Source organism: Bos mutus, chromosome 15 (genome assembly GCF_027580195.1).
Source record: "Bos mutus isolate GX-2022 chromosome 15, NWIPB_WYAK_1.1, whole genome shotgun sequence".
NCBI classification, from domain to species: Eukaryota; Metazoa; Chordata; class Mammalia; order Artiodactyla; family Bovidae; genus Bos; species Bos mutus.
Window position 1 is genome coordinate 57,034,365 of NC_091631.1, and position 27,629 is coordinate 57,061,993.

General features: G+C 47.5%; 1 long non-coding RNA gene across 4 annotated transcripts in view; it reads right to left on the reverse strand.

Moving 5' to 3' along the window:
- Nucleotides 1–241: 241 nt before the first annotated feature.
- Nucleotides 242–27,629, reverse strand: part of LOC138990958 (uncharacterized) — a 135,285-nt gene continuing 107,897 nt past the window's right edge. For 3 of the 4 annotated variants that reach the window (XR_011466988.1, XR_011466986.1, XR_011466985.1), the window contains 4 exons: nt 10,406–10,586; nt 8,134–8,260; nt 3,316–5,398; nt 242–2,255 (listed from right to left, as the gene is read on the reverse strand). This is a non-coding gene — a long non-coding RNA (uncharacterized lncRNA). The remainder of the gene's footprint in view (nt 2,256–3,315; nt 5,399–8,133; nt 8,261–10,405; nt 10,587–27,629) is intronic. The other variant, XR_011466987.1, reaches the window with a different exon arrangement.

Genomic DNA, 27,629 nt, shown 5'->3' on the forward strand with positions numbered 1-27,629 from the left:
GCACCGCTATGTTCATTGCAGCATTATTTACAATAGCCAAGACATGGGAACAACCTAAGTATCCAATCACTGATGAATGGATAAAGAAAATGTGGTGTGCTTACACGTGTATAAATATATGAATATTATTCAGCCATAAAAAGGAAGAAGTCTTGCCATTTGCACAATATAGATGAAACTTCGGGGCATTATTCTAAGTTAAATAAGTCAGACAGAGAAACAAATACTGTTCAAGCTCATTTATTGTGGAATCTTAAAAGCAATAATAATCAGCTCATGTATACACAGATCAGTGGTTGCCAGAGGCAGGAGGTGGGGTGTAGCTGCTGCTGCTATGTGCTCAGTTGTGTTCGACTCTGTGACTCCACGGACTGTAGGCCACCAGGCTCCTCTGTCCATGGGATTTCCCAGGCAAGAAGACTAGAGAAAATTGCCATTTCCTTCTCCAGGGGATCTTTCTGACCCAGGGATCAAACCCAGTCTTTTGCATCTTCTGCATTGGCAGGCAGATTCTTTACTCCTGAACCCCCTGGGAAGCCTGGGTGGGGTGTAGGCGGTGGGAAAAAAGAAGAGGCTCAAAAGTTACAGACTTTCAGCTATAAAGTAAGTAAGTCACAGGGGGGTGTAGTGTATAGCATGGTGACTGCAGTTAATACATGGTGAATGAAGTTAACAATATGTCTTGCATATCTGAAACTTGCTAAGAGAGAGTAGATCTTCCAAGTTCTCATCATAAGAAAAAAAAGTTGTAACTATGTATGGTGACTGATGGTAACAAGACTTACTGTGGTGGTCATTTTGCAATATATACAAGTATTGAATCATTATGTTGTACATCTGAAGCTAATATAATGTTATATCTTAATTATACGTCAATTAAAAAAAAAAAGACGGCCTGCTAAAACTGATTGGAAGCTCTTTGTGTATGGCTTGGGCCCACTGACATTGTAGATCTGGCTCTACTATTCTTGCAGAAACTCTGAAGTTAATTCCTGTAGGTCTTTCCTTTTGGACTGGTCAGATTTCCCAGAAAAATCTTAGGACCATTCAATTATATTAACTTTTACCTAATCCCCTATTTCAGTACAGTAATCTCAACTTTAACTGCCCTCGGTCCTTGGTACAGAGACTCCCTGTTTTACCTTACATACAATGAAGATGGACATCCTTCTGGTTGCACAGGTAATATAGTAATGGCGATGATAATGATAGTACTAGTTATCTATTGCTGCATAACAACTTACCCCCAAAATTAGCAACTTAAAACAACAAGCATTATCTCCGAGCTTCTGTGAGTCAAGACACATGCCTCCACCCTCAGATCTCTCACGAGGTTCTAACAAGAAGTCAGCTGATGCCAGTCCTATCTGAAGTTTCAATTAGGGGAAGATCCTGGCAGTGCCCTGGATTTTATCTTCACTTGAAGGTATTTCTTAATTTTAGCACTGTTTGCCATCTGGAGAGGCTGAGAAATTCACCAATGCCTGGCTCTGTTTTGTTTATCAGTATTTCCCTCAATATATCTCTGTCCTCTTGCATTTCACTATAAGCAACAAGGAAGCAGCAGGCAGCACCTTCAGCCCCGTACTTTGAAATCTCCTTACCTAGATGACTCAGTTCACTGGGCACATTTTTTACTTTTTACTTTCCACATCGCTGTAGGCAATAATATCAAGTGTCTGCCACGACATCTCAAAGACCTCCCTTCCCCAAACTTCCATAAAATGTTTCTTATTTCCCTTTGAGACCTCACTGGCAGCATCATCAAAGTTCAGATTTCTACATCTGTTCAACTTAACTTAGGTTTTCACAGATATACACATCAGAAAATCTTCCCAGGCCTCATCCACTGGCCAATTAGAAATCTACTCCATATTTTTAGGTATTTGTTACAGCATCAGCTCTCAGGTGGGACCAAAACCTCTATTAGATAGCTATTGCTGTATAACAAAGTATCCCAAACTTAGCAGCTTAAAGCATTTATTATCTTATCATTCCTATGGGTCTAAAATCCAGACACAGCTTGGCTGGGTGCCTGTACCTCAGGGTCTCCCTCAAGGCTGCCGGCAAGGAGCCAGCTGAGCAGAGAATCCACTTCCAGGCTTTTGCACATCCTGCTAGCAGCATGCAAGTCCTCACGGACTTTGACACTGAAGACCTCAGTTCTTTGCTTGCTGTCAGTTTGGAGCTTCCCTCAGTTCTCTGCCATATGGGCCTTTCCATAGGGCAGCTCACAACATGGCAATTGGTTTTCCCTGGAGAAAATGAGTAAGAGAGTGAGAGAGGGAAGCCCATGGCTGATCAGTCTTTTTCATAACCTAAGCCAAGAAGTGACACCATCACTGTTCCAAAATTTTGTTGGTTAGTTATGAGACGCTATCTCCAGTCCACACCCAAGGGAACAGGATTACACAAGAACATAGATACCAAGTGATAGAAATCTTTGGAGGTCATCTTGGAGACTGTCTACCACAATACTATAACTGAATATAATATAATTATCACCAATAAAAGCAAGACATGAGCCAAGGCATTGAGAAGTCACACAATAACAGAAACACAGAACAGAGAGAGGAAAGGTCTTCTGTTTAGAGTGAGCAAAAGTCGCTCAGTCGTGTCTGACTTTTTGTGACCCCATGGACTATACAGTCCATGGAATTCTCCAGGCCAGAATACTGGAATGGGTAGCCTTTCCCTTCTCCAGAGGATCTTCCCAACCCAGGGATCAAACCAGGGTCTCCTGCATTGCAGGCAGATTCTTTACCAGCTGAGCTACCAGGGAAGTCCCTTCCCCTTAGGGTGGTTTTTGCCAATTTCACATTGTGGTTTTGCAGTATTCACTGACACACTGGCTGCTTTGTTGGTTGGTAATGCAAACTTCCCAAGATCTCTAAAATCTAATTATGGTTGTTATGCAACAATTTTCACAATATTAAACTTATATGAGTCAAGTATTATATAACTAGGGGTACTATTAAGATCTGGAGAAGAGAAATATACACTGAGAAGTATAATCATCATACTCATGAAATTCACAGCATAGAAGGAACCTCAGCTTCCTGGGGTGACACTGATAATTCCTGCCATAACTTGTCCAGCTTTCCTGCTTGCCTCCCTCTACTTCACACCGACATCAGTTCATAGGATTCGTCACTGATTGGCATCTAAGCCATTCACCCATTCACTGGTCAACCACAAAGCACTAACTGAGCACCTGCTGTATGCTAGGCCTGTACTAGGCACTTCAGAGAATTAGTCATGGCCCCCATCCTTCAGAAGCACACAGTCTGAAGGGGTAGGTGAACATATACAAACCTTTGGGCTGAGTGGATGGGTCCAAAACAATATTCCAGGTGGTGGTCATAGCAAGGGTACAGCAGAACCAAAACTTGTTTCTTGGTTTAAAGTTATGTCCAGTATAAGGAAGTGGAGGAGAAAATTCATGGCTCACATGTCTGTTTGTCTTCAAAAATCCCATAGAGATGTTTCTCTGCCTAGGAGCATCAGAAGACCATAAGTAGAAAGTTCAGGGAAAACTTTCTCACTCAGACTTGTCTAAAAAAAAAGCAGGTTGCCATGGAAACCACTCTATTTATTTATTCTATTTATTCTCTTTTATCTGTTCCAATCATGGCCTCTCACTTTCTCCACTAAGCCTCGCTCCTTCTCTTTCATTCTTAGAACCTTGACTGTGCCACTCCTTTTGCCTACAGCACTCCTTCAACCCAATCTTCCTTCATCTTCCTAGCTCCCCCTTCCCTCTCAGCTCAGCTTGGATACTACTTTCTTTGGAAATGCCTTCTATAAGCACCACCACCCACAGAGCAGAGTGCTCCCCATTAGCCTCAGAGTTGTCCCTGCTCTAACATTCTTCATCACTATTCAGTGTCTGCCTCTCCATATTGCTGGACTGTAAGCTCCTTAAGGGCCACCAAGGCTGTTATTTGTCATCTTCCCAGAACCTAGCAGAGTACATGGCATATGAGAATGTGCAGTTGAATGGATGAATGGAAAGTGAACAGAGCATTCTCTCTCCCCGCAAGAGGCTAGTGGATGGGAGTGGCATAGAGAAGATTCTGGACAAGGCAACAGGGTTGGGGCTTTCAGGTGGACGACATGAACTTTTTACTCCCTTTCAACTCTACGGTTTTAGGATATATCAAAGGATAAAGCAATAACAACCTCATTCTTCCTCTATCTGCTCCTTCAAGTACATAATAAAGTCTAATAATTGCAAATCAACCCCTAAACAAGACCAAGTACAAAGGAAATGATCTTTTATTAAAGATAGATTTGAAGGGTCAAATGTAACTATTGGTTTATTTCTTCACTGCTGCTCTTCAAAGGTAAATAAAGCATCTGATGGAGTAGGAGAACCTCTTAGAGTCCAAGTTCTGAGCTGAATTCTGACTCACCCTTTAGTGCCTGAGCCTCCCTACTGGGGCCGCACTTACAGGATGGTTGTTCACACATGATTTGGCTCCTGGCCAACCTTGAGAACTCAGTGAACACTATGAAACTTCCCCCTAATGCACATAGACACACATTTAGAAAGTTGCTCTCTATTCATCTCCCTTGAGATCATACAGACCTCGGGTTGAAACGCCGGGCCTAGCATGAAGCAGTTACCAAGGTTTTATGTTCTTGAGAACATAGGTCACCAAAAGCACTGCTTCCCTTTCCTTCTCAAATCCTCGGGGTGACAGCAACCAATGCAGATCTGACAGCCACAAGCCTCACCAGCCACTGGCAGACACTGAACAATCTGGAAAGTCCAGATTACAAACTCCTTGAGCTCTGGGTCTAGGTGTTCAGTGTGGGATCTCAAGTGAAAACACACCAAGAGGGAACGACCCATGGTGAGTTCAAAGAAAGACAGACATGGATGAGGAAAGACAGGATACAGAGACAGCCTGAAGAAGATACCAACGATACCCAGAGAAAGAAGTGCATCCTGGGAACCAGGGGCCAGGATGGGAGCTTGGTTGCCTCAGGCATGGCCTCCCCACAGTGGCCCCCCAGTGCATGCACAGCGGCCATGAGAAGAGGCGAGGCTGGACACTGAAAAACTGTTTAACTTGTTAGCACGTTAATCAGTAAGAACCAGCGTAACATTTGTGCTTTGCATCCACAGAAGACAAACTGAAGAAAACTATTTCTCCAGCCTTAAATATTTTCTCCCTGGAGCCAACCTCCTTCAAAATCCACAGCGATATGGTGAGTGGGGAGATGAAGCACTTGGCTATGCTATACTTAGCTCTGACTCAAAGACCAGCTCTTCAAGCTCTTCGCTTGCTCCTTCTCTCCAGCTGGTTTCAAGAGCAGCAAAAGGCTCCAATTAAATAGCCAAGAATTTGCAGTCTCCTGTTGAGGCTTCTGATGTTTCTTATCCTGGAGCCTAGAAGAGTGGTTGGGAAGAGGAGGACAGCAGCTCTAGGGTCAGAGGTCAAGTTCAATCCCCCTCCACCCCTCCCTCCCAGAACAGATAACCCTCAGACCACCCTACCCTGGCCAATACCAGGGTGATCCTGCCCTGACTTCACCTCGGGGCTTCTGAAGGCTTCTCTGACCCCAGCAGGCCAGGGAGATGGGAAATGCAGCAACGGTGGTTAAGAGTATCAGTCAGACCCAGTTTTGAACCCCAGTCCGCCTCTTACCACCCCCTTATCTCCAGTTACTTAGCTTCTCTAAGTTCCAGCTTTGTTATCTGTAAAATGATCTGAATAATACCTGCCACCTAGGGTTGATGTATTACATGTGACAATGCAGGGAATGCATTTAGCATAATACGTGTTGCATGGTAGCAATTCAGCAAACATCAACCACTATGATTAAACCTTCCTCTCTCTCCAGCTCCAGCAAAACACTGAATTAAGCCTGCATACTGAGAAGGGGATGACAGAGGATGAGATGATTGGATGGCATCATCGACTCAATGGACATGAGTTTGAGCAAATTCCAGGAGATGGTGAAGGATGGGGAAGCTGGGTGTGCTGCAGTCTGTGGGGTTGCAAAGAGTCGGACACGACTGAGTGACTGAACAACAATGACAAAGCCTCTATGCTGGCACTTAACCACACTGGGTTGGTTGAAATGGGCTCATTTCACCACTCCTCAGAAAAAAGCTTACTCCAACTCCAGCACCTGTCTTACCATGGGCACTCCGTAAGTGTTTGACACATAGTAAAGTTAAGAGCTAGAAAGGAAGGACTTCCCTGATGATCCAGTGGTTACGAATCCACCTTCCAATGAAGGGGACACGGGTTCAGTCACTGGTCAGGGAACAAGCCACAGGGCAACGAAGCCTGTGTGCCACAGCTACTGAGCCTGTGTGCTCTGGAGCCCACACCACAACTGGAGAGACGCTCTCGGGCCGTGTAGGGAAAGAGCAAATTAACCAAGATGGTAGTGGTCAGGCTCTCTCGTCCCACATTGTGTAAATACATGGTTATGTAACAGCTGAGACCACATAGCACCTTGCATGCACGCATACACACACTTGCCCCGGCCCCTCTTGTTCTGTAAACATACATAATCTCCACCTGAAAAAGCTCTTGCTCCAAGGCTGTGCCCCCTGGTCAACCACAAGAGGAGAATACAGCATGTCTGCTGCTGCCACAGCCGCTGTGCCAGTCAGGAAAAAATAAACATGCCTGTAGTTCCTACAGCTCCTTGAGTTTTCGCAATTCCAGCTTCCCCACTCATACCCTGCCTACCCTGGTTCAGCGAACAGTGAGATACAGCAAGACAGGCCACAAGAAAGATCCTCGTGCAGCAACTAATACCCAAACAGCCAAATAAGGAAGTAAATAAGTAAATATTTTAAAACTAATAATAGTAATATTTTTTAAAGCTATAAAGGAAAAAGTCACAGTATCTCTGGCCACTAAAGTCCCACACCAGGCAATCCTCAGACACTGGCTGGGTGTCCCACAATTTAACTCAGTCTGACACTACCTGGAGACAATATCAGATTCCACCGGTTAAGGATTCATTCCTACAAGACCCCACACACACACCCCACTTTAAGCCCCAATCACAAGTCATCTATGCTTTTTGACAGGCTGGCTATAAATCACGGCTTCCCTTGACTCCTTCCTGGGGTTCAACTGATTTGCTAGAGCAGCTTCTAGAACTCCAGAAAACAGTATACTTACTAGATCACCATTTTTTTTATAAAAGGATGTAAATCAGGAACAGCCAGATAGAAGTGTAGGGCAAAGTATAGGGGAGGGGCACAGAGCCTCTATGTCCTCTCCAGGTGCACCACCTCCTGGCACCTCCACTTGTTCACCAACCCAGAAGCTCTCTGAATCCCATAATTTAGGTGGTTTGTGTGTGTTTTTTTGGCCACCTCTTGCTGCATGTGGGATGTTAGTTCCCAGACCAGAGAATGAACCCATGCCCCCTGCTTTGGGAATGTGGATTCTTAACCACTAGACCACCAGAAAGTCCCTCCATATTTTAGAGATTTTTATGGAGGCTTCACTGGGTAGGTGTGGTTGATTAAATCATTGTCCATTGACAACCGATTCCACCTCCAGCCCCTCTCTCCCGCTCCCCAGAGACTGGGAGATGGTCTGGTAGGGCTGAAAGTTCCAGGCCGCTAATCACTTGGTTGGTTCCCTGGCAAGCAGTTTCCATCCTGTGATATCCAAGGGCCATTAAAAAATTACCCCATAACATACACTCAGGTGTGATTGAAGGGGGGGCCTGTTATGAATAACAAAAGACTCTTTTTCATTTACGACTCATCACCGAGGAAATACTTGGCTCTGGGCCAAGACCAGGAACAAGGCACGTCTTATCATAAATCACGTTACAGGAACACACTACACATAGGGTCAGCTCACATCTTCCTATCAATATGGACGCAGAAGAGAGCTGTGGAACCTACTCAGGCTTCTGGAATTTTCTCTGTAATATGCTGCTCTTTCTGGTTTGTTCTCTCTGACTTGCCTATTCAACCCCTTGCCCTTTAAACTAAATGAGTCATGTGGGGAAGGGACCCCTGCCTCCACTTAAGGTCTGTGAACTTGGTGAAACCTTCAGTCATCAGCTGAGGCAGAATTAACATTCGTTAATTCTCAAGCCAGCGGTCCTGGGCCCTCATCTGCATGGGTTATAACATACCCTGTGTTGTCTTCAAGGTAGAAACGGCCCTAAGAACCATTCAACCGGCTCCAGGAAACAGCTAAATGGCAGGTCAAATTGCCCATAACTTTGACGAGGAGGACGGCTGGATGATTCCGGCGCCTCTCTGGGGAGAAATGAAATTCAGAATCCACACGTCAAGAAAAGGAATCATTAAAAAAAAAAAAAAAATCCCTGATGCAGAATTTACATCCTGCCATAAAACAGGGAAGGACTCAGGATGCAGAGGGATCCTTCTGTTAGCAGCGCGCGTTTGTCAGAAAAACACCTCCCTCGCCCTCGGCTGGACCAGACTGTTTGCTTTCAGACGATTCCTGTCAGGCCCAGACAACCCAGACATTTGCAATTATAGCATATCAATTTGTTTTTAAGTTATCAGGTTGCCGGGAAGAGTCGACTCCCTGCCGGAAAGAGGCTGCGCGGTGCTTCGGGGCGGGAGCCCCGCGACGCGCTGCGACCACCCACCCGCCCAAACGCTAAGGGCTTAGGCACCTGGGCCTGCAGCCCACGCTGGGTCCCACCCAGCTGGGCCAGCTCAGGTGCCGCCCCTAGCTCACTCCAGGAGCTCCGGGCCTGCGAATGCCCCACCCGGCTGGCCCAGAATGTGCACAGTTGCCAGAGGCGTCCTCCTCAAACCCAAGCGTCCTTCCGGGCGTTTCCCGTCCCTTGCTGTGTGTCTTTGCACTCACACAGGGTTGAGATGGGTGGGGGAGGCTATCCAAGGAGTGGGCTTCCCGGGCTTGCCCGGGTGTAGTCCCCCCTTCCTCCTCATCCGCGCGGGAAGGCCACTGTCAAGTCCGCTCATACACGTGGACGGGGGTCCTCACCCAGAGGATGAACGTGGCCTCCGTTGCATCACAGAGGCAAGCTCCCTTCGGATGGAGGGCTCCAGAGAGCACCGTGATAAGAGTCAGAGAACTGGCAGGGAGGCTTTACCCCTCGCACCACATGGTGGGCGGTGAGGACAAGCCTCACCTTTCACGGTTTTCTTAGCTGTCGCTCCCTCCCCAGCCCTCTCTCCACCTCGCCAGTGTCCCGCCTCTCCTCTAAGGATTCTCCTCCACAGAGAAATGGCGGCCCCGCCCTGAACGCGTTCTTGTGCGAGTCTCTGATAGGGGCTGAGGTCGGCAAAGTCGTGTGAGCTTCTCTCTCGGTGGGGGGCCGAGGGGTGGTCAGAGCAGCTGTTGTCTCTTGGGTGGAGGGAGCGACACTAAGGACTCCCTCCCCTGAGCCAGCTACAGCCAGCCTCCTCTTGATTTTCTGAGGGGCAGACACACCTCGCTCACAAGAACTTGTTTTCTTTCGAAACTCATATATTCATTTTAGCTCTGGGACTTAGACACTGTTCCTTATGAAGCAATTATCCTGGCCTTTCTATGACAAAGAATCCTTTCTCTCCTTCCTGAGCCAGCTTGTGACAAAGGGCCCCCAAATGTCCCTGGGCTTCCCTGGTGGCTCAGATGGTAAAGAATCTGCCTGCAATACAGGAGACCCAGGTTTGATCCCTGGATTGGGAAGATCCCCTGGAGGAAGGCATGGCAACCCACTCCAGTATTCTTGCCTGGAGAATTCCATAAACAGAGGAGCCTGGCAGGCTACAGTTCATGGGGTCACAAAGAGTTGGACACGACTGAGTGACTAACACGAACACACAAATACCCCTGCCTGAGCTCTCTAGGACAATGGAGCCAGGCCCCCATATCATGATTGTGGATGAGGGTAAGGACCATTTCAGTTCATTCTACAGCTCGTACAAACTGAGGCATCTCCAACATCCCTACATCATGTAATCCCCTTTTGCAGAGTCCTGCTGCTCCCCTGTCAGCTCAGAAGCCAAAGCATCTCCAGAACCTTGGAAAGAAGCAGCCTTTCCAAGGAGGGTGGGAAGGATGGTAGCTGACAATACCCAGAAACACCTCTGGTGCCAGGTCACGTGGATTTCCAGACCAGAAAGCCCACCAGGTCATCAGACAGAGCTCAGATCACCAGGCAGACCCCAGGGAATGCCTGGGAATTTCAGAGATCTGAGAGGTTATTATTCCTTACCAATCAACTGCTGCACCTTCATTTTGGTTTTAATTTTTGAGATTCTGAGGCCTCCACAATTATACATAGTCTAGTGCTCGACATCTTCAGAGAAAGATTCTCTCACTGTTCCCCATACTCTGAAAATCCGCTTTCTCCCTTCATTTTTTCATTAAGCCTCTAGAAAATAACAATACTAAAATAATTTACTTTGCTTCTCACTCACCTCACCCTCTGAAACCCGGGTTGCATGCTCACAACTCAAACATCTGCTGCTGAAGTCTCCAGGGACCTCATGTCATGAAATCCAATGTCTGTCATGATATTGGCTCCTCCTGGTTTTCCTCTGCTGCTCTGGCTGCCTGTTATCATAGGGTGACCATGTAAGTTTCATCTAATCCAGGGCCCTTGAGAAAGTGAAAGGGACAGAGTAAACTGTCATGTGGACACAACAGGCATAAAGCAGAACTAACCACTGGCAAACCAGGACATATGGTCATGCTTTTCATCAGTCTCTTTGCTGGCTTCTCTTTCTCGGCTTATCCTTAAAAGGCAATTGTCTCTCAGGACACGGTCCTTAAATCCTCCTCTTTTCCTTCTGCACACATCTCTCAAGCAATCTCTTTCATTACCAAAACTTCCAATATCATTTAAATGCTAATGATTTTCAAGTCTCTGTATCTCGAGTTGTGGTAGGCAGCCTCAAAGAAGGCACCGATGGCCACTGAGTCCAGTATTCACACCCTGTGCAGTCCTCTCCATCAGTGTATCAAGGTCAGTCTGTGTGGCCATTAGGATGTGGTAAGTTAAGGTGTGTGATTCTGAGGATAGATCAATAAAGACACTGCCATTTCTGCCCTGCTTTCTTAGATCGTTTGCTCTGAGGGATCATTTGCTCTTAGATCATTTGCTCTCAGTTCTCAGGTTGTGAAGCCACTCAAACCTCCACCTATGGATAGCTCCACATAATGAGAATTTCTGACCTCTTGCCAACAGCACCAACTTGACAGCCATCTTGAACCACATCCTCCAGCCTAAGTTGAAACTCCGTATAACCACACCCCTGAGCAGCATTTTGCCTGCCACCCAGTGAGAAATCTCCAAGCTATGGCACTGCTCAATTCTTCATTCATGGAAACTGAAATAATAAATATTTATTATTATTTAAGCCATCAAACTGAGGGCAATTTACCATAAGCAACAGGTGGTGGTGGTGGTGTTATTGTTCAGTTGCTACGTCATGTCCGACTCTTTGTGACCCCATGAACTGCAGCATGCCAGGCTTCCCTGTCCATCACTATCTCCCTGAGTTTGCTTAAACTCATGTCCATTGAGTCAGTGATACCATCCAACCATCTCATCCTCTGTCACCCCCCTTCTCCTCTTGCCCTCAATCTTTCCCAGCATCAGGGTCTTTTCCAATGAGTTGACTCTTTGTATCAGGTGGCCAAAGTATTGAAGTTTCAGCATCAGTACTTCCAATGAATATTCAGGACTGATTTCCTTTATGACTGACTGGTTGGATCTCCTTGCAGTCCAAGGGACTCTCAAGAGTCTTCTCCAACACCACAGTTTGAAAGCATCAGTTCTTTGGTGCTCAGCCTTCTTTATGGTCCAACTCTCAACAAATAAATAATTTTGTTCTTTCTCTTGAGCCTTGTATCCACATGCCTAGATGTCTTAGCTCTGTTCTCTAATATCCCAAAGACAACTCAAATTTAGCACTCCTGAACTACACACATTTTCCCTCCACCACCTTCTTCCCAAATCCACTTCTGCACCTGCTCCCCATCTCACTGAATGGTGGTGGCATCTTCACAGTTAATGAAGCCAAAAACCCAAATGTCGTCCTTGCCTCCTGTCTCTCCTTCCATGTATTATCCATCATCAGTTCTGATAATTGATTCTTCCTTCTAAGTAAATATCTCTTAATCCATGTACCTCTCTCCAGCTACTTCAATTCAGACCATCATCATCTCTCTTCTGAGTTACCACAACAGCTTCCTTAGCTGGACTCCTTGTTTGTTTTTACCTTCTTCAACTCAAGTTCTTTTTATAAGAAAACATTTCAACGATGTCACATGTCAACCCCTATTTAAAACCCTGCTATGGCATCACCATGCCCTTGGAATAAAACCCAAGCCACCATCACAGCTCACAGAGCCCTATGAAATGTCCAGCCCCCAGCCTCCTGCTTTGCCATCCCACCTGGGCATGCCTTTCCTTACACATTCTCTTCTTCTACCTGGAACCAATACCATTTCCCTCCAGACTTATAGCTGTCACCAGACTGACTCTTACTTATCCTCCAGATTTCAGCCTGAAAGTCACTTCTTCCAGAAGCCCTCCCTGAACAATGCTGACCACATTAGGTCTGATTGCAGGCTAGTTCTCCAGGAAGCAGACCCGGAGACAGGGGTGAACATGCAGGAGGTCTATTAGAGGATGCTCTCCCAATCAACACCTGTGGGAGAGAAGGGAGCAGAAATGGACCAAGGGACATGCTGAGCTCATCTGATCTCACAGGGATTCTGCTACTCAGATGACCCTTCAGAACTGTCCCAAGTTGGGGCAAGGGGTTGGGCCTTCATACACACAGTCCATCAGTCATTGGATGTGGCTGCCCTGAGAAGAAGCATTATCTGGGACCAGACGGCTCTCCCCAGAGATAGGCACCTCCACAGGGCACCCATGGCTGAAGGCCCTTCCAGCTCCCAGCAGCTGAGGGGGTACATCCTTGGTCTCTATTTGGGACTCTCCCAGGAGCCTCTGCTGTTTCTTCCTGTACCCTGTACTCACTCACACAGCCCTGCATATTGCCTGACTCCATTCTCTGCCTTCTTAGCACAGTTCACACCTTTTTCAACTCTCCAGCCCAGCACCTAACACTATCTGACATACAGTAAGTGCTTAATAAAATACTGTTGAATTTGAAGAACAGGGAACAAAATTTGTTTCTGAGCCCCTGGAAACACTCCTTCCCTGAGCTGCCACCTCAGCTTCCACCTGAGGCACGATCAGGTGGCCCTCCTAAGGTGGGTCTTTGCCCAAAACAGACGGTAGAACCAGCCCTGAGCCCTGGAGGAAGAAGCCTGGGCACCCTCCCCGCTGCTGGGTCAAGCCATCTGCCCCTGGAAACACAAAGCTGGAATTAACAAGTCTGATGCAGTCAGATGCCCCAGAGGGATATTTTTTTTCCTCCTCATTTTATTCTCACTTATTAAATTTTAAACAGCCCTTGAAGACTCCAGCCTAACACGGAAATCAAACACAACAAAATAATGTGTTTGTTTCTTATTAGTATGACAGCAGACAGCATTGCTCCAGCCAAGCTGTGAGGTGTGGCAGAGAAATCAACCGTCTTCCTCGTGTCCCCAGTGGGCCCAGCATTCCACACAGTGGTCAAGACCCCAGCTCCTAGGAACCCCAGCTGCCTGCATACAGATTCACCTGCAGGCTGCTGTCAGGACAGGCCAAGAGCCTTCGGGTAGCTTCCGCTGCCTGGGGAAGCCCAGTGTGGGGAGGGGAAGGTGAGGAGGTTGTGCCCCAAAATAGCTCACTACAGCCTGGGTTCTCCAGCATTAGCTTTATGCTCTGCAGCCTTGATCATTGGGAAGGGTCTTCAAGAACTTCCTGTGAAATGGACATGGTGCCCCTAGAGGAGAGTCACGTGCATCCCCAGGCCTGTCCTGGAGTCACTTACACTCCTGCCTCCATCGTCTCAGCCCTCAGCTGGGCCCTGCCACTGGACAAGAGACGTTCCATAGCAACTTGCTATTTATTTATTTTGGCTGGGTCTTTGTTGCTACACGGGCTTCTCTCTTGTTGCGCTGAGTAGGAGTTACTCCCTAGTTTCAGTGCACCAGCTTCTCATTGCGGTGCCTTCTCTTGTTGCAGAGCACGGACTCTAGGTGTGGGCTCCAGGCACATGGGTTTAGTTGCTCCACAGAAGATGGGTCTTCCTGGACCAGGGATCAAACCCGTGTCCCCTGCAGGTGAATTTTTAACCACTGGACCACCAGGAAAACCTTTGGATCCAGGAACATCTTGAGATAATACGAGAGCAATTTACGTACATCAGTGGCAGATAAAGTGGGCTTAAATTGGATGATATATAACTTACCCAAATTAGGACACTTTTGAAAGCAAAGGAGCGTGCCATTAATCATTAAGCCAACAATGATACAAATATTGAATCATTATGTTCTACACCTGAAACTAATAAAATGTTTGTCAATTATACCTCAATTTTTAAAGAAATCCATTAAGCCAAGACATGAGGAAATTGTGACTGTGTCTAGTTTTAACTCTCCCGTCCCACACCTGAGCTTTCAACCTTTCCCTAACCCTCCCTCCAAGCCTCACACACCTTGAGCCTCACCCGGAGGGCAAGAGGTGAGGATAGAGTAGCCGGATGAAGTGCAGGTCAGGACTAGATGTGGTCCAGAGAAGGGACGAGGCCCAAACAGAGGAGGTGCATGCTTCCCGGGAATTTCAAAGGGCATTTCATGTGAAATCTGGTGCAACGCAATAATCAAGGCACAAGCTTCTGTGTGTATGTCCCCTCTGTGACCCCCATAGTGCCAGAACAAGGCAGTTTTGTGGAGAGGAAGGTTCTGAGAAGAGCAGTGGGAGGAAAACCCTAATCAAGCGCCCTCTCATTCCAGTTTGCCCTGAGCAGGACCCACCCTCTGTTCCAGGGATGCAGCAGCTCTTCCCTCCAGGCTTCTGTTTGCTGATCACACTGGGCCTCAGGAGATTTGGGTCTTCACAGGAGTAGAGACCAGAGGCTACTGGTCCACTAACCACCAGAAGCCCAACCAGCCAGGGGTCATTGTAGGGAGACTGGATGCTGAGCCCTGAATTCTGAAGTTGTGTGCGTGTGTGCTGATGCATGTGTGCTGGTGCATGTGCGCTGATGTGTATGTGCTGGTGTGTCTGTGCTGGTCTGTGTGTGCTGGTGTGTATATGTGCTGGTCTGTGTGTGTTGATGTATATGCTGGCGTATGTGTGCTGGTGTATGTGTGCTGGTGTGTGTGTGCTGGTGTGTGTGTGCTGGTGTTTGTGCCAGTGTGTGTGCTGATGTATGTGTGCTGGTGTGTGTGTGTGCTGGTGTGTGTATATGCTGGTCTGTGTGTGCTGATGTATATGCTGGTGTATGTGTGCTGGTGTGTGTGCTGGTGTGTGTGCTGGTGTTTGTGCTGGTGCATGTGCTGGTGTTTATGCTAGTGTGTGTGCTGGTGTATCTATGCTGGGGTTTGTGCTGGTGTTTGTGTGCTGGTGTGTGTTCTGTTGTGAGTGCTGGTATGTGTGTGCTGGTATGTATATGTGCTGGTCTGTGTGTGCTGATGTATATGCTGGTGTGTGTTCTGTTGTGTGTGCTGGTGTATGTGTGCTGGTGTGTGTGCTGGTGTTTGTGCTGGTGTTTGTGTGCTGGTGTATGTGTGTTGGTGTGTGTGTTGGTGTGTGTGCATGCCAGTGTATGTGTGTTGGTGTGTGTGCTGGTGTTTGTGTGTTGGTATGTGTGCTGGTGTGTGTGCATGCCAGTGTGTGTGTGTTGGTGTGTGTGCTGGTGTGTGTGTGTGTTGGTGTATGTGTGCTGGTGTTTGTGTGTGTTTGTGTGTGTGTGCTGGTGTGTGTGTGTGTGTGTGTGTGTGCATGCCACTGTGTGTGTGTTGGTGTGTGCGGGCCGGTGTGTGTGTGTTGGTGTGTGTGTGCTGGTGTGTGTGTGCCGGTGTGTGTGTGTTGGTGTGTGTGCTGGTGTGTGTGTTGGTGTGTGTGTGTTGGTGTGTGTGTGTTGGTGTGTGTGTTGGTGTGTGTGCTGGTGTAAGTGTGTTGGTGTGTGTGTTGGTGTGTGCTGGTGTGTGTGTGTTGGTGTGTGTGTTGGTGTGTGTGTTGGTGTGTGTGTGCGTGTGTGTGTGTGTTGTGTGTGTGTGTGTGTGTGTGTGTGGTGTGTGTGTGTTGGTGTGTGTGTGTGTTGTGTGTGTGTTGTGTTGTGTGTGTGTTGGTGTGTGTGTGGGTGTGTGTGCTGGTGTGTGTGTGTTGGTGTGTGTGTGCCGGTGTGTGTGTGTTTGTGTGTGTGTTTGTGTGTGTGCTGGTGTATGTGTGTAGTGTGTGTGTTGTGTGTGTGTGCTGGTGTGTGTACATGCCAGTGTGTGTGTGTGTGTGTGTTGGTGTGTGTGTGCTGTGTGTGTTGTGTGTGTATGTGTTTGGTGTGTGTGCTGTGTGTGCATGCCAGTGTGTGTGTGTTGTGTGTGTGTTGGTGTGTGTGTGCTGGTGTGTGTGTTGGTGTGTGTGTGTTGGTGTGTGTGTGCCGGTGTGTGTGTGTTTGTGTGTGTGTTTGTGTGTGTGTTTGTGTGTGTGCTGGTGTATGTGTGTTGGTGTGTGTGTTGGTGTGTGTGCTGGTGTGTGTGCATGCCAGTGTGTGTGTGTTGGTGTGTGTGCTGGTGTGTGTGTGCTGGTGTATGTGTGCTGGTGTTTATGTGTGTTTGTGTGTGTGCTGTGTGTGTGTGTGTGTGTGTGTGCATGCCAGTGTGTGTGTGTTGGTGTGTGTGGGCCAGTGTGTGTGTGTTGGTGTGTGTGTGCTGGTGTGTGTGTGCCGGTGTGTATGTGTGTGTGTGCTGGTGTGTGTGTGTTGGTGTGTGTGTGTGTGTGTGTGTGTGTGTGTGTGTGTTTGTGTGTGTGCTGGTGTATGTGTGTTGGTGTGTGTGTTGGTGTGTGTGCTGGTGTGTGTGCATGCCAGTGTGTGTGTGTTGGTGTGTGTGCTGGTGTGTGTGTGTGCTGGTGTATGTGTGCTGGTGTTTATGTGTGTTTGTGTGTGTGTGCTGGTGTGTGTATGTGTGTGTGTGTGTGCATGCCAGTGTGTGTGTGTTGGTGTGTGTGGGCCAGTGTGTGTGTGTTGGTGTGTGTGTGCTGGTGTGTGTGTGCTGGTGTGTGTGTGCCGGTGTGTATGTGTTGGTGTGTGTGCTGGTGTGTGTGTGTTGGTGTGTGTGTGCCGGTGTGTGTGTTGGTGTGTGTGTGTTGGTGTGTCTATGCCGGTGTGTGTTTGTTGGTGTGTGTGCTGGTGCACGTGTGCTTGCTTACCTTTGTGCTGACACGGCACTGTGTCTTCCCCACGGCCCGGTGTGTCAGAGTTTCCTCTCTGTGCTTGCAGGGACAGGGAGAAGCAAAAACTTCAACAGGACACCTTCCTCTCTCCCTGTCACAGCCCCAGAGGAAGGAACCTTCCTGAAACCCCTCCTCTGCTACCTGCTGAGTGGATATTTGTGTAAAGCCCTGAGGCTGAGAAGATGGCCCACAGAGCCCCACAAGCAACATCCAGGCGTAACCAGCTGATCGAGAAATTCTTCCAGTGGCGGTGGACAGAATAGATATTTGAAAGGTGGGCTGATAGTCAATAGACTTCTGGAAGTCTCCACCATGCAGATGACTACCTGGGTGTGGTGACTCAATGCAGCTGAGGTCGACCACCGTAAGGTCCTGCCCAGATACCCAGGCTCCAGGACTGACAGCTTCACTGGCCGCCAGTCCAATAAGAAACATCCGGTGATGCGGGCAGAGGCCCTGGGTGGCTCTCCCCTCAGGGAAGCTGAACTGAAGATTCATATGACTCATGGCGGACAGGAAAGACTGAGGAGCCAGCCAGGCCAGGGAAGTCACAGAACTGAAACCAGCCCTCCGATGTCAGCCCCCAACGCCCTGCTGGCCCACCTCCCCCCAAGATCCAGCACAAAAGGCAGCCTGCTGTGTCAGAAAGAGCAACAGAAGAACAAGGAACAAGAAGAAGCCCGCTGGGGGCAAAAGTTACCCCAGGCCCTGAACACAAGGGCCGATGGGCCCTGCTGACACCAGTTGAGAAAACTGCCACCAAACTCTACCTCATCACTAAGAACCCAAGGGAGCCTTTGCCACCACGTCACAGGAGCGGCCACGTGATGCGTCTGCATTCAGGCTGCATGTGGATGGCCAAGTGGGAGGGTTCACAGTGGTACAGGGGGTGGTGGAGACCTCCGTGTGGAGGGGAGCAGAGATGTATTACATGAGGTGTATCGGCCGGGCAGCGAGACTGGCTGCTTCCTCGGTACATAAGCCAGCTGGTCCTGAAGGCTGTTCCTACTGAGAAGCTCTCAATAGCATCTTGAGCAAGGCAACCCTTCTGGGATCAATGCCTGGTCTGGGCTGGGAAGAGAAGGGATGGGGCATGTGTCTGCAGGGATGTAGGTGCTAGAATAATTGTTCAAAATACACCTGTACATCTTGTCTCCTCATGTAGCTCTGCTTACCTTTAAAATTCTCCTACTTCCCTTTCAGAATCTCTCTGGTGTCTCCTCACTGAATCCACAGAATTCTAGCCAGAAGGAAGAAGGGGGTGGGCACCTGGATCCAAGCCCTCACTCACCTCTGCTAGCTTTTCCCATTAATCTCCCACCCTCTTTCCTGCCTGGACAGCCAGACTGGAGAAGCCTGTATCTCCTGCCATCTCCTGAATTAGACCACATTCTGAGGCCAAGACTTGCCAGGTCTAATGAAGTGGCAGCGGATATTCTCGGTACTAAGAAGGCAAGAGCCTCATTTCCCCCTACATGCAGGAACCTAGTTAATTTCACAGTGCTCCTGATCAGGTTTCACCCCACTTTCCCAAATATGCCTCACCGAGTGTCTACACAAGTCAGTGAAACGGCAGCTTAGACAATAACCACTCTCATGTTTACAATATAATATAATTAATTGTTCAAAACACCTCTGCTTTTCCTTCCAACTTGGTTCAATATTTACCAAGTACCCACGCAATTTGTGGGGAGCATTGTGCTGGGTGCACAGGGAGTGAAAAATGATGAAACTCAAGGCTGCCCTCGGGCTGTTTTTAGGAGATGACCAGGGATGAATGCAAAGGCTAATAAACGAATGGGCCAAAGAGACCCAAAAACAAAGAGCCAGAGGAGTTGAGGGGGGACAGATGGGCCTGTTGGTGTCAGGAAAGTTTCAAGAAGAGGGGCCCCAAAGGACAGAGCGAGTCTACAGCCCTCAGTAGCGGAGGGAAAGAAACAGTGCAACTGAGTGAAGGGAACTTGTCCTCTGAGATCAGCAAAACCCGAGATCTAACCCCAGTCATACCGCTCACCTGCTGAGCAATTCTGGCCAAGTTATTTAACCTTTTGGTGCCTTGCCTTCATCTCTAAACTGAGAATAATGACTCCAGCTTCACAGAATAGTGACGAGGATTAGATCAACTAACATTCATAATGAGCCCTGTGTGGCACACAAAAGCGCTCCATGAATATTAACTTATTAATTCCAAATATTGCACTAAGTCATCTCAGCACTAACCCCACATGGTCCTTCGGAGCTGCTTGCAGGCTGGGAAGAGGCAGGATGGGGCAGGGCGGGTCAGTGGAGCAGAGTTCACAGCTGACTTTCTAGTCCAGGCAGTGTTTCCACGTGGAGAACAAATAGCTTTCACTCATTGTCACCCCAGCATTCTCCTTCCAGGAGCGGATATTACAGAGTTTAAAAGCACACTCAAGTCAACGTCCAAAACAGAAAAGGCCTATGCACATACACGCACACACACACACACACACACACACACACACACGCTCCTCTTTGTAAGAAACGTTTCCATGGAGATGAAACAGAGAAACAACACAGACACAGAAGAGCCACTGAAACGGCTATAATTAATTTAAAGAATTAGAAACAATTAAAATTTGTATTAAAGCAAGTTCATTTGAACAAGGCGTAAATCAGGTGAGGAGATCACATCGACCATGCACAAAATAAAGCGTTGCTTTGGGGTGTTGGAACAGGCACCTTCAAAGGAGGGAGATAAATTAGTCACAGCATTCAAGAACAATAAAATGTGTAAACTAATTTATCTAATGTTTCTGAAGACAAGGCAATTCTCCCAATAATTCCACTTCCTCTAGTACCTTTCTGCCAGGTTAAAAAAAATAAAATCCAAGTGAGGATGGAAAATTATCCCTTATCAAGTGAGTGGATCCATGTTTCTTTGTCAGATACTGTGGTCACGGGTCACTGAGCAGAGAAGGGGACAGAAAGGACCGGCACTGTGGAGCGCCTGCTGTATGCCAGCCGCTCTCCCGGCATTTGTCTCATGACCCCCGCAAGCTCCACAAGGAAGGCATGAGTGCCGTTCCTACCAACAGGGACCCAGGTAGATTCCTAACTGACTGAAGGCCTCACAGCAACTTGGTAGTAGAGTAAGCGTTGACCTCGTAGCTCTCTAGATTCCAAAGTCCGTGCTCTTGCCATCACATCACATCTTCCTCAAGGAAGAAACCAAAATGGTGCGCACGGGACAACGGCAACAGGCACTGTTTTTGAGCACCTGCAGTATGCCAGTTCCTGAGCACCACAAATATCATTTCACAAACATCGTTCGACTTGATCTCACGAAGACCCTTCATTTCACAGAGAAGGAAACTACAGCATTCACCAAGTCCAACTTGCCCAAGACAATACAACCAATGACAAGCAAAACAGATTCACCCCCAGATCTGCTTAACGCTTTAACACCCTGCTCCCTACATTTGCTCCCCGTGCGTTAACTCCTATAGCACTTATCATTGCTACCACATGCCACAAACTGCTCCGGACTGGGGAGCCCTTGGCGGTGGCTGGATAGTCCACTGTTCCATCTAGACAACTGAGAAGAGCAGAGAAAACTTTTCGGAAGAGGCAGATTTCAAGGTGGATCTTGCCTGGGACAAGTGAGGTTTGAACAGGCAGAGCCCCTTCCTGTTCCCGAGACCTTAGAGCTGAGGTTGGAGGACCCCAAGATGAGGGCAAACACAAGGGATGTTTGCATGAGATAACCTGAAGCCCCGAGGGCTAGATGGAGAAGCAGGCCCGCTTGTCCAGGGAAGACAGGTCTGTGGCCAGGAGAGTGGCACCCAGGGTCACATCCTACGATGAAGTGAGGACATATGTGGAAGAAGAAGTCAAAGGTCAACAGCAGCAAGTCAGATGTGGGACAGAACCAGGAACAAGCAGAGAAGTAAAGAAAGCTAAGGCTGCCATGAAGGGGCAGGCAGGAGGAGCCAGCAGAAGCTCTCGTGTGCCAGCTAGCCATTGGCCAGGACTCTGCAGTACAGACATCCACATTGTTGCAATACTGAAGTGTGTCATACCAGTTATATTTCATTACTCCCAACCTCACGAGGGCTCCCATCACCTTGGCCACACCACTCCACCTCTGAGACCCCCTAGAGCCCCCTACACTTCAACAACTACCCTGCCGACATCTCCAATGCCCCAGCATTGGCACAACTTGCCAGCCTGGGCCACTAGTGGGTAAGTATTTTTGCATATCACCCCTTGCACTAAGATAAGGACTTATGAGAGTGACACGCTGAATCCTGACCACAACCACGAGATGGATCGTATGATCTCAATTTTACCAACACAGAGCTTGGGGGATTAAGCCACAGCATAAGAGCAGTGGCCGTGGGAGAGAAGGGCTAAGAAGCTGGCATGAGCTGAGAGGGGAGCCAAGAAAATGAATGGCTGGCATCTGATCTCTCACGGCTCAAGAAGCTGAACTTGGATTTATTTCCTTTGGGGAGAAATTCCATGAGTCACAGGGAAAATTCTAGACCATAAAATGCCTATGAAGAGGCTATCTAACTTGGTGCTTAATTAGCCCACTCCCTAGATACATTAAATACAGACAGCCACGTTCAAGAGGTAGATTTACTGATCAGATGAAAACTCAGATGAATAATGAAGGTTCCAGTCGCACCTACAGCAGCCTCCTGCCCGTGATTCCGGGAGGGAAGTAAGGGGTAATAAATAGCTTCCACCCCTCCTGACAGGAAAGACAAAAGGCCTGGCGGGGCAACTTGTGTCTCCAGAAATATTTCTTCCTCTCCGGGATTCATTAGAGCACACCAAAGTGGTGCAAAAGCAACGTGTATATCAAGTTATGATTTCCCAGAGAATGATTTCCTTTGCCTTGATAAACTACAGCTAAATGTCCAGACCACTCACCACAGAACAGTCTGAGCTGGGAGAAGTGGAAGCAGAAAAGAAGCCAGCCAGAGCTCAAGTTGAGGGGCGAGGGGTAGAAGGTGGAGCTGGGGAGGCAGGAGAAAGAGGGCAAGGACTCATCCACACATGGGATATGCCAGGCACAGTTTTTCATGCCTGTTTCCAATCTAGTGGGCAAGGCAACAATGTAAACAAATATAATCTCAGGCCATAAGTAGGTAGAGCTAGTGCAAAAGTCCTGAGGCCCAAATGCTCTTGCTGTGTTTAAGAAGCAGCAAGAAAGTCATCGCGGCTACAGTGGAGCATGTAAGGGGAAGAACGGGTGAGAGAGTGTTTAGGGCTGAACCTGTAAAGCTTCCCAGGCTGTAGAAAACAGTTTTGATTTCATCCAGAGTATAATGGCGAGGTTGAAGCTTTTAGAAGGTTTTAAGTTGGATAGTAACATAACCTGATTTATGTTTTTAAATCTCTCTCATGCTGGGTGGAAGGTGGATCATAATAGGCCTAGAAGAGACATCAGTTAGAGATTTTGCAATGTACATGATATCTGTTGAGGAATTATCATGTCATATGTTATCATGTATTAACTCATGTAATAATCTCCACATCACAGCTAAGGAACTAAGGCATGGAGAGGTTAGCAAGCAATGGAGCCAGGTTCTGAACCTAGGTCCCCTGTTCCTAACCTGCCGTGGGACACGGTCTCTCTGTAGCAATCTAGGTGAGAGATCATGGTGGCCAGGACTGTGATGACAACCTATAGAAGGGGTGAGAAATGGCTGGATCCCAGTTATATTTTGAAACTAGTACTGACAAGATTATCATCTTAATTAGATGAGACAAACAAAGAAAGACAGTTGGAGACCCTTGCTTCGAAAGTGCTGATACCAAAGTTCTAGTAAAAATAAACCACAGTCTCTAACTAACTGGTTCATAAAACTGAAGTTTCAACAGAAAGATTCAGAAACACAGATTCTAACACCTCACTTCACAGGTACTAGAGGAGGCAGTTCAGAGGGGGGCCCAGAAACCTGCATTTTTAAACCACTTCCCAGGTGACCTAGAGGGAGTGGGTGCCTGGGCTGGCATTGCGAGGCCCTGCACTTGGCTTTGACTCTAACTCTCAGGACGTGAGTGCTAAGAGCCCCTGGGAGTAGACAGTACCATACTTGCTGCAGATGAGGACCTCCAGGCCTGAGAGGGAAGAGCCTGACCCAGTTAATAAGGGGCAGCCCTGGGGACAGAGTCTACATCTTTTGATGCCTTGGTCACAGCTGTGTCCACTACCCCAGACCGACTAACCCCAATACCACTACCTGCTTTCCCTTATTACCCCTCATGCAGGACAAACCCTGGACCCTGAATGACCTCTAAGATCACGGGAAGAGCACCATACTCAGGTCAGTGGATGGAGGTTCTGCCACCTGCCAGCCAGGAAGGTCACTTAGGTCTCTGCACTCCCATTTTTCTCATTTGTAAACTCAGGACATTGAGTTCTCCTGCTATTGCTGTTGGATTCAGTAAAATAATGCTTGTGAAACACTTAGCAAGACCTTAATGTTAGTGGCTCTTTGGCGTTTTATTCATCTAGATTTCCTGGTTCCTAATAAAATGTATTTCTCCTACGGCATTTCCATTAGGATTTTGAAGCCTTTGCTTTTCCAAGATCAAATGCAGGCACTTTAGGAGGAAAGAGTGGCTCTATCAGTTACAGCCCGCCTGCTCAGTCGCTAAGTCATGTCCAACTGTCTGGGACCCCATGGCCAGTCTCCTTGGTCCACGGGATTTTCCAGGCAAGAATACTGGAGTAGGTTGCCATTTCCTCCTCCTGGGATCTTTCTGCCCCAGGGGTCAAACCTGTGTCTCTTGCATCTCTTCCAATGGCAGACGGATTCTTTACCACTGAGCCACATGGGTTACAGAAGGGCATGAGAGGCCTGGGGGCTGGGTAACAGGAGGAGGGCACAGGGGGGCAGTGAGAAGTGGGGAGGAACCTCATGGCACACACACCAGCCCCACCACAGGACACGGAGGATCACAGCGCGTCTCCAGCCAAGTGTCAAGTGCTCGGTGCCCACGTGGTGGCTGTCAAGTTCCAGACCAAGGGTCATCAAAAGTCCTTCTGTAAAGGACCAGATAAACATCTTGAGCCTTTTAGCCACACACACATTCTATTGCATATTCTTATTCTTCTTATTTTTTTTTTATAACCCTTTAAACATGTGAAATCCATTCTTAGCTGATAGGTTGTACAAAAACAGGGCCCAGGCCAGATTTGGCTTGCGACTCACAGTTTTCCTGCCATAGACCTCAACTCACCGAGGGCAGGACCATGCCTGCTGTGTGCACTGCTGGGTCCTCTGGTACCTTGAATACAGCAGCACTCAATAAATCATAGTCTTAGGGTTGGATTTAACTGAGGTAGTACAGGCAGGATTTATTATCCCCATTTGACATATGACAAAAGTGAAATCAGAAAGTCAAAGTGACTTATCCAAGGCCACACAGCTAGATACAGACCCAAGCCACATCACCGCCGGCCCACCCATGGCTCTTTCTTTCAGGTCACATTTCTGTAATGTGATGACACCTGTTTCATTGCTTCACTGGCTGTCATTCTGATCCCCAGTTGGTCTATCTCCCTCTGCCCTTGAATTTGATCTCAGGGTCACAGATGCCCACTGCAGCCTCGGGGGGAAGGCAGGGAGGAGGGGTCCTGCACTTTCTAGGTGACACCCAGCAAAGGTGTTTGTGATGAAGAGCCCATGTCACGCTCCTCTCCCTCCACCCAGGATCTCTCCGGAAATGAGTGCTTTTCCTAAGATTAGAGACAATGCGTCTCTCTTCTCCTTTTCAGGCTAAAAGCATCTGCCTCCCTCACAAAGAAGGTAGTGAACCAGTTATAATTACACACCATACACTGGGGAGCGTGAAAGTGACATTTAGCAACACTTAAGCCTCAGATATGTGGTGGTTGCAATAAACATTATATAACTGCTGCAGCATCGATCCCAACAATTAATGCCAAAGAGCGGGGATGAAATGGTAGTTCTCCAAGAAACTGCCACAACCTGAGAGTAAAGCAGAACCCCAAATCTCTCCTGAAGACAGCTCCCCCACCTCCAAATGTTAAAACCGTCTCTCTTTTTTTGGTAATGTTTTCTGTCCCAACAATTTTCAACACAATTTTCCCAGGGTCCAAGGGACCGGAAAGCAAACAGGCAGACAGGGACCAGGAATTTGTCTGGTGGACTGGTCTGCTTCCCAGGGCCCTCTGGTCTATCTAATCCATGAAATTAGTGAACTTGGGGAACTGCAAGGTCAGTGCAACTGGGTCACAGAAACCAAGGAGCAGGCCTCAGGAGACAGCCTGGGGAGGGTACGTGTCTGTCTTAACTGTAGGCAGGGCAGTCACGAGAGGGGTTATGATGAAAAGCAGTAGAGAAATTTTTGCATCTTGGAAAGAAGCAGAGAGACTGGGAGAGAATGAGAGGGGCTGAACTGTAGCAGTGGGGATGTGGAGAAGCCGACAGATCCAAGAAGTCTTTAAGAGGCGAACTTTACAAGGACCTAGTGAGAGATAGGTTGTAGTAATAGCACAGTTAAGGCTGATTCCAAGGTTCTGACTTTGGTAACTGGGAGGCTGGTGGTGGAGAAGGAAATGGCAACTCATTCCCGTATACTTGCTTGGAGAATCCTATGGATCAAAGAGGCTGGTGGGCTACAGTCCATGGGGTCACAAAGAGTCGGACACGACTTAGCAACTAAACAACAGCAACAATGATGATGGGTTGGTGATACTGGAAAGAGGGTTGGAGGAAAAAAATGTGTCAGAGTGTTGGGAACATTAATTATAAGGATGAGTCAGATAAAAGGGGAAAGTGGAAATATGACTCAGAAGAAATGCTGTGGTGAAGATACAGATATGTGAGTCACATACATCTAGCAAGTGACTGGTCAGAGCTGAGTGAGCTTCCTGGGGAGAAGAAATAGAGTAGTAGAAAAGAAGATTGGGCTAAACAACAAGGTCCTGCTATAGAGCACAGGGAACTATATTTAGGATCCTGTGATAAACCATAATGGAAATGAATACCCAAAAACGTCTATAGAATATAACGGAGCCACAGTGCTGTACAGCAGAGATTGGCACAACATTGTAAATCAATTATATTTCAGTTTTTAAACAAAAAAGAAAAAGAAAAGAAGACTGGGGACCCACTGGTTAAGGGGTGAGACAGAAAGGGGCTCCAACAATGGACACAGAAGAAGGAACAAGCAGAGAAGGCAAAGGAGGAACAAAGAAGGAGGAGTGGATGGTCTTAGAGACCAGGGAAGAGGAGTCTTGGGATAAAAGGTACACAGCCCTGTCTGATGCTGAAGCAAGGAGAAGTGAGAGTCACTCATTCATTCATTCCACAAAGATTTACTGAACAGCTACACTATGACTGGCACCCTTCCAGGTACTGAGAGAGAGCTGTAAAGCGAATATAACAGGCAAAACTCCCCCCCCCAAGTGGGAATTTCATACAGGATGAAGAGAGAAAGCTGAGCAAACAAATAAGTATATGGTACAGATACATATAAAATTAAGTGTATGTATTGGATTGAATAGTGATCCCCAAGAATATACATCCAAGTCCTGACCCTTGGCACTGTGAATGTGATTTTATTTGGAAATGGGTTATTTGCAGATGTAATTCAATTAAGAAACTCAAGATGAAATCATCCTGGATTTAAGTTGAGCCATAAATTCAATGACTGCTGTCCTTATAAGAAAAAGCAAAGGGCGATTTGAGACAGACCCACGAGGGAAAATACCACGTGAAGACAGAGGTAGAGACGGGAGTGATGCGTCTAATGCGAGAGTCTTGGAACGGATCCACTTCTGTGTCTTCAAATCTCTCTCTCCACAGAAGGACACAAGGCATTGGATTTAGGGTCCACCCTAGTCTAATATGCTCTCATCTTCACTTGCTTACAGCTGCAATGTCCCTATTTCCCAGCAGGGTCACATTTGTAGGAACTGGGTTTAGGGATTTAAACATATATTTTGGAAGGTTACAATTCAACCCACAGAAAAATACCATGTAATCATCTTAATAAATGCAGAAAAAGCTCTTGAAAAAGCACCCACTCATGGTGAAAACTCAGCCAACTAGAAATAGAAGCGGTTTTTCTCAGCCTGACAAAGGACAACTGCAGAAAACCTCCAGATAATATTACACTTAATGGTAAAACTCTGAATGCTTTCTCCCTCAGATGGGAACAAAGCAAGGATGTCCACTCTCACTTCTCCTCATCAGCACACTGGAAGTCCCAGCTGGTGGGATGAATGGATGAATGAATGCAAATTGGAAATGAAGTACAAACTCTATTTATACACAACCTGAGTGTCTAGGTAGAAAATCATATAGAATCTACAAAAACAACAAAAAACTAGT